Raw genomic sequence first — 8,026 nt, forward strand, 5'->3', positions numbered from 1 at the left:
ATTCGTAATATTCCCATGGTAGTTTACAATGGCTGGTCACTACAGGTTAAAGGGATATGATGCCCTCTCTTCAGGCCTCAAGGGGAACGAACAGCATCCACATGGTACACGGTATGTATGCAAAATAATCAAAAATTTAAAATATAAATTGTACAAAAATGTAAAAAGTGTGCTAGTGAGATTATTTAGTGGCTAAGAGCATTTTCTGCTCTTGTAGGGAGACCTAGCATTCACATAGTGACTCAAAACCATTTGTAACTCCTGTCCCAGGGGATCTGATGCTCTTCTGACCTGAGGGTGCTAAGCATAAACATGGCACACAGACATTCATGCAGGCAAAACACTCACATACATGAAACGAAAATCTTTTTACTTTAAGAAAAGGGAACAGTACTTATGTTCAAGTACAAAAACCTCACACTCTTAAAACACTGGTTATCTGAAAAGGCTCAAAATTCAGGTTCTATATGAAATTAAACTTTCTTCCCTGACAAAATCACTAAGTGAAATATCGAAAAAGCTATCATTTATACCCAATTCATATATGTATCAATTTAAAAACAAGGACGTTAGACATAAAAAGATGAAGGTGGGGGGGCTAAGCCTGACCACACAGGTCTGTGGTCCCCTAGCACTGGAGAGGCTGAAGCAGGAAGATTACAGGTTCAAGGTCAGCCAGGGCTACAGAAGACTTTCACATCTTAAAACACTGAAAGGAAGAAAACATAGGTGGCATGGTCCAGCACTTACTTCACTGGCAGAAGCAGGACTTCAGTTTCAGGCCTGACTGAGCAATATAACAAGAAGCAAAATTCACTCAATAGGCTCTTGAAAAATTATTTACTTCACTCGTTATTAAAGTAGATCCAGATCAAGGTGGATCTTAGTTAGTTTAAGGCCAGCCTGGTCTACTTGGCAAGTTCCAGGACAGTCAAGACTACATAGAGGGACCTGTCTCAAACCACATGTCCCAGGCCTACACACACACATGATGTGGGAGAGTCTTCTGTTTGAGTTGATTTCATTGGCTAATAAAGAAACTGCCTGGCCCATTTGATAGACCGCCCCTTAGGTGGGTGGAGTAGACAGAACAGGAAGAGGAAGTGAGGTAGAAGGATCAGTAAGATGCCACGCCTCTCCTAAGTTAGGCAGACTGCCGTGTCTCTCCTCAGAGAGAGGCCAGACGCGATGAAGCTCCAGCCCAAGATGGACATACGCTAGAATCTACCTGGTAAGGCACCACTTTGTGGTGCTACACAGATTATTAGATATGGGTTAGTCAAGATGTGAGTAAGAGGCTGAAAATAATGGGCCAGGCAGTATTTAAAAGAGTACAATTTGTGTGTCGTTATTTTGGGGCATAAGCTCGCCGGTGGCTGGGAGCTGGACGGCGGGAACGCGGCCCGCAGCTCCACACTACACACACACACACACACACAAACGCACGCACGCACGCACGTACGTACGTTACTTCAAGCTAAAAGTCTTCCATGGTCTGGTAGGCCTGTACCATGAGCTCCACTTGCACCAGGCATGACCTGTCGACCTCTACATTCTCTCCTAATGAAACAATTTTTCAAGTTGAATATGCCACAAATACTGTAGAAACAGGAAAAAGCTATTTGGAGAAGATGTAAAGATGGTGGTGTATTTGAAGCAGAAATTCCTTGGAAACTTTATGACTGCTCCAAACTCCTTTTTAATGCTGGCTGACATGTTGGAATGATAGCAGTATGTTTCCTGGCAGATGCTGGTTCCTTAGCAGATATTGCAGAAGCATCATCCAACTTTCTATCTAGTATTTCTCTAGATTATAGATGCTCTAGAGTGTAGAGCATCCTGCAGCCAAGAGTGGTCACATGTGTATATGCCTATACACATTACGGTGCTACTAGACCTTTGGGTTGCAGTTTCATGTTGAGGTCTTACAGTGCAAATGATAGTACAGAGTTCTGTAGGACTGACCCATCAGATATTTCATATGGTTACTAACGCTGTGCCTTTGGCAAAACCGGGAAAGCTGCAAAACAGAAAAAAGCTTCAAATGAAAGAAATGACCTTCCATGATGTAAAGTAGCTGCAAATTTATAATGGTAGTTGAGGTTAAACCTTTTAAACTAGAAATTCAGCTAGGTTGGTGAACTAATTACAGACATTGTTCTGAAAGATATGGGAGGAAGCAGAGAATGTGCTGAGGAATCTTTGAAGGAAGAAAAATCAGCTGATGACAGTATGCAACATTTTCACTATCTCCTTTATGTATCTGTGACATAACACCATGAATTATACATACCCACCAATCAATTTTCATTATTTGTCTTGCAACAAAAAACAAAATGCTCATCTTAACAAGGTAATGTTAAAATGTGCCCCCTCAAAATTCATGTTTCAGATTGTAATACCAGCAATGACAGTGTCTTTAGTCAATAAAAAAAATACATTTTAGGAGACAGCGCTTTCATAAAGGATTTAGTAACCTTGTAAGAGACCTCAAAGGTCCCTTGCCTCATTTTGTCATGCAACAGCACAGTAGTAAACAGTAGTCAGCCAAAACGGGCTCTTATTACAACCACCAGCAAAAAACATTTTTTAAGACATATGGCCTTCTGAATTTACAAATTAATTTCTGTCTCTGCAACCCAATTGGTTGTTTCCTTTTTTTTTTTTTTTTTGAAAGAGTTATACTATGTTGCCCTGGCCTATCTAGAGCTCCTGAGCTCACTGATCCTCCTCCTAAATCTCTGATCCCATGTGCCAAAGTCACAGGTTTGCTCAAGACCCAGCTCTAGCACTGGAGATTGAAGCAAGGGCCTCTACATATTCTACTACTGAGCTACAACCCAGTCTGAAACCCATTTATAATCTATCAGGTCGAAAAGGATTTAAATGGGGGATGGGAGCATTCATAATGGAACATATACCCAGCAGATGAAAACATAAACTGGATTATACTGAATATAAACTTCAAGGGAGATCATGAACTACAAAACTATAATATGCAATACCAGCTCTGGGAATAGTTTACTGTGATCTGTTGATAGCCAGAACATCAAAAACAAAACAAAACGTAAATCTGCATGCCTGTCAGGGCACACAACCCCCTTTGGTTTTTCAAGACCAGGTTTTTATGTAGCACTAGCTGTCCTGAAACTCACTCTGTAGACTAGATTGGCCTCAAACTAGATACCTGCCTGCCTCTCAAGTGCTGAGATTAAAAGTGTGTGTTACCACCATCTGGCTTCCTTACTTTTGGGGGGCAAGGGTTGTCTGGCATTGGCTATGTACATCAGGCTGGCCTCAACCTCATAAAAATCCATCTGCCTCTGCCTCCCAAGTGCTGTGATTAAAGGTATGCATCACCACTACCCAGTTTGCTATCTGCTAGTTTTATAAATATTTCACTTTTCAGTTTTAAAAACTATAATCAATTTCTATTGTGTGTACACCAGTTTATTTATGATACTTTGCTGTATCACTTCAAACTAAGACAAACCACTGTTATAACTGTCACTATATATTCTAGACCACCTGGAAACTCAATTTTATATGAAGTCCAAACTGGCTAAAAATCGAGTCATCCTCCTTCAACATCCTAAATGCCAAGATTATAGGCATACAAAGTAGAACTTTCCTGTAGATTTTTAACTTCTCTAATTACAAAAGCTGTATTTGATAACTCAGCCTTTAAATTTCCAACTAAAGCTCCCATTTTCCTTTTTTTTTTTTTTTTTTTTGGTTTTTCGAGACAGGGTTTCTCTGCAGCTTTTTTAGAGCCTGTCCTGGAACTAGCTCTTGTAGACCAGGCAGGCTGGCCTCAAACTCACAGAGATCCACCTGCCTCTGCCTCCCGAGTGCTGGGATTAAAGGCATGCACCACCACCGCCTGGCTTAAAGCTCCCATTTTCAAATTGTTTAAATACTCTGTCTCTGAGTCATTTCCTTCTGACACTTTCTCCTACTTCAACCCAGCCTACTGACTCTCTAAACACACCAGAGTTGGGTGTGCAGAGATGGGACTGCACTACTATCATTCTAAAAAATCAATCTTTATCTCCTCATGACCTCATAAAGAGAACTGAAGCGATCCAATAATTGGAAAGCACTAATTCCCATAGCATAATCTACACACCTCTCACTATCCCCTCCTCTAGTCTACCTTATTAGTATTAATGTCCTAAAGAGGATTGAACTTGGCATTCATTACCCAAGTCAACCCACCTACTGCAGAAGTCCTGAAAAACTTCTAGAATTCAAGATACAGCTCAGAGGAAGAGCACATTCTTGAAGTTTCATGAGGCCTCACGAAAAGGTAAACAAAATGTCTACCACTATTTGAGAACTAACTCCCTAACCACCCTTGTAGGACCTATGATCCACTTAGAACGAGAATGAATCAAACCTTCAAAACAAAGCAAGTGGGACCATTCCAATCATCCTTTGCCCCCCACCCCAAAGGATAAGTCGAAGATCTGCATACCCAAGATCTGAAACTGAGGGAGAGGGAACGGCTAAAAGGCAAAGCAAGATTAGGCTTGATGCCCTATTGATACGCATTCTCCACATAACCCATACATGGTAAACAAATTAAGGAATAATCAGTAGTCCAAGGCCAGCTCACAGATGCTAGTCATATCAGTGAACAAATGAATGAGAGCGTGCTGAGAAAAATGTGTTTAACATGCAAGTGATTTTCTTGAAACAGACTCCTGAGGTAAGTGATGCCAATACTGTCTATTTACACAACAATGTAGTCTAATAAAATACTAGACTGGAAACTCAGATCAAAATAATTTTTGTAAGGGGGGGCACCTATACAGCTCCAGATGGTGCACGAATGTCGGCACACAGCCTTAATCTGCCCTTTGTCTTCAGCACCTTCTGTTTAATATATGTGGAATTACGTGTCTAAGTTTTCCAAAGGTGCAAAGTCTACAAAACTAGGTTGGAAAAAAAAAAAATGTGTTCCTTATCGAGAATTTGCACTTGGCATTGTCCCTTTGGAAGCTTAGTAGTAAGATATTTTGGGGATGTTGAAATCAACTTGCTAAGGTATAAACTGGAAAACAATAAAGAAGCCCTGGGCAAAGGGAAAGTGGTTCAGTCCTTAAAGACCAATCCACCTGTAGAGGCTAAAAATCATTCTTGAGATGCCTCTGTACTTCTTTCCATGGACCCATGTGAACACCCACACCAGTTCCACCACAAATTTCAAACCACTTTAATGCTCAAAATCAGTTATATTCAGTTTCTGCAAATTGTTGAGACAGGGTTTGATAGTTTGGATTAGCCTAACTCAGTGGTTCTCAACTAGTATGTTGCAACCTCTGGGGTTAGAACGGCCCCTTCACAGGGGTTGTATATCAAATATCCTGCATATCAGATATTTACATAATTCATAACAATAGCAAAATTATAATTATGAAGTAGCAAGAAAATTATTTTTACAATTGAGGGTTACCGCAACATGAACTGTATAAAAATGCCATAGCATTTAGGTAGGTTTGAGAACCACTACCCTAACTGGTTATGTAGCTGCAATGACCTGGTCCTCCTGCCTCCACCTCCCCAGTCCTAGACTATATATGTGCACTATCACATAGTGTTCTGCAGTGCTACAGATCAAGTTCAGGGCTTCAAGCATGCTAAGCAAATTTATTATCAACAGAGCTACAGCACCAGTCCTGACTCATAATTTTCACTTCACTATTTTCCCATTACACTTCATAAGCATTTTCCAGCAAGTCAATGAATAGATTTTTGTTTGAATCACATTATGAGGGGGCTGGAGAGAGGGCTCAAAGGTTAAGAGCCCTGGCTGTTCTTCCAGAGGTCCTGAGTTCAATTCCCAGCAACCACATGGTAGCTCACAACAATCTATGAGATCTGGTGCCCTCTTCTGGCGGGCAGGTATACATTCAGACAGAACATTGTATACATAATAAATTTTTTTTAAAAAAAATCACATTATGAATAGATTTTTTTGTTTGAATCACACTATGAAGCATGGTTAGTCCTTGAACTCTGAATCACTTCGGCTTTCAAGAGATTACACATTGCCTAGATTACAACAGCATTTCCCCAAGTGTGCACATGCATGTGTACCATGGAATACATGTGGACGTCAGAATACAATATAGGAGTTTGGTTCTCTACCATGGGGGTTCCAGGTCATCAGGCTTGGCAATAAGCACCTTTACCATCTAAAGCAAAGTAAGAGTTCAAAGTCAGTCTGGGTATATACATAGCAAAAGCATGTCTTTTATTTAAAGACAGAGGGAAAAAAAAAAAGCTCTGAGCCAACATAGACTGAGCAATGAAAAAATTGAGACGTTGTTACAGGAACCAGTCTCTTAAAACAAAAAGATGAATCAGGTAAATTTTAACGCTCTGCATGTTTTATGTTTTAATACTATAAAAGTATAGCACAGTGTATGCACCTTTAGCCCCAACTACTCATGAGGTGAGGCCAGGCAACCTTGAGCAACATGGTGAACAAATACCCATGTCTACTCTGAGAAGTCAATAAAAACAAAGACAACATTTGGACAGGAACCTCCACTTGATGTGCAATTTTACTTTACTTTTGAGACTCCCCTGGAACTCCGACTGTCCTGGAACTCACTGGCCTTGAAGCAAGAAACCCACCCATCTCTGCCACCCACTTGCTTGGACAAGGGCTTAAGCTAACACACCCAGCCCCAAGTGATAAGAGCTATCTAAGGGAAGCCAGGCCTGATGTATCTTTCATTTCTGTCTCCCAACCCCATCCTTTTTTCCAAAACAGCTTTAACATCCCTAACGTCTGTTGAAGAGTCTCCTCATATCTGTTAACAAATATAAGTCTCCCAACTTTCACATCAAGAAATTGTGCTAAAACTATGTGCACAACAGTAATTGAATTTATTCATTAAAGAAAAAGGGACCAAAGTACGCATGAACCTTTCTAAAACAGGCAACAATGGCAAAGAAAACAATTCAGCCTGGAAGTAAAAACTCCTTTCCTGGAAAGACTGAAGAGCAACACAGACATCACTTAGCACATCAAATCACAAAAAATTACCTTTGTCCAGAGTGCTGTCACAATCCCAGTCATCTATAAATTAGAATGAATCAATAAAATAGACAGTTAGTAGAAAAATTTAAAGTCACCCAAGTCAAAAGTGGCTCCTTTATCATCTTTATTTCATTTTATCTTCATCATTGACCCCTTTACTGAAAGCATGCCTGGCATAACAGCAGGAACTCAATACTGGTCAAGTAAATGATTCTGAGATGGCCCTATATATGCTGAAACATAGAAGACAAACTGTTTTGAATAAAAACATGACACTAAAGCAGTGGCTTCTCACTGCATTCAAACACTTGTCTTAACTGCTGATAGTAAGTTTATCAGTGACTTGAAAAGGAGCTGCTGGGCCCTTTATACCTCTCATCTACAGTCATGAAGTACAAGCTATAAGATGCTTGTGGAACTAACTACTCATGCAGAATCTTGATTCTGGCAGAACCATATGAACTGCGCCACAAAGTAGTACTAGTCAGTGGAATAGCAAAATGCACTCTGGCAGAAGCCATAACTTCATTTTTCTAAAGGATTTTCTTTTCCCTCAAACCTTCACCTCTTTGCCAGAAATAAGGGAGGTATGTTGACTGAGTATTAACAGAAGTTGCCAAGTATGCACAATGATTCTTTCTCAAAGCAAGTAAAGATCTACAGCTCTAAACCACTAGTTAGTTGGCGTTATAATCAAAAGTGGACCAGCAGGAAACGTCTTCATTGAAACAAGGATGCCTACTTGAATTCTTCTGTATAACTACTCCTCTTCCGTTTAGTACCAAAAGGTGCTATCTACTATTTTAAAAAAAAAAAAAAAAAAAAAAAAAAAAAAAAAAGTAAAAACCTCTACAGTGTTATTCACCCAAAGCTAGGTAGCTTAAACTGTAAACACTCCCCACCTTTTGTTCAGGGTACAAATATACAAAGAACCCAGAAACAATTCCAAACAAGAACTTTCTCAAAGCACAC

This window comes from Arvicola amphibius, chromosome 1, assembly GCF_903992535.2.
Source record: "Arvicola amphibius chromosome 1, mArvAmp1.2, whole genome shotgun sequence".
NCBI lineage: Eukaryota > Metazoa > Chordata > Mammalia > Rodentia > Cricetidae > Arvicola > Arvicola amphibius.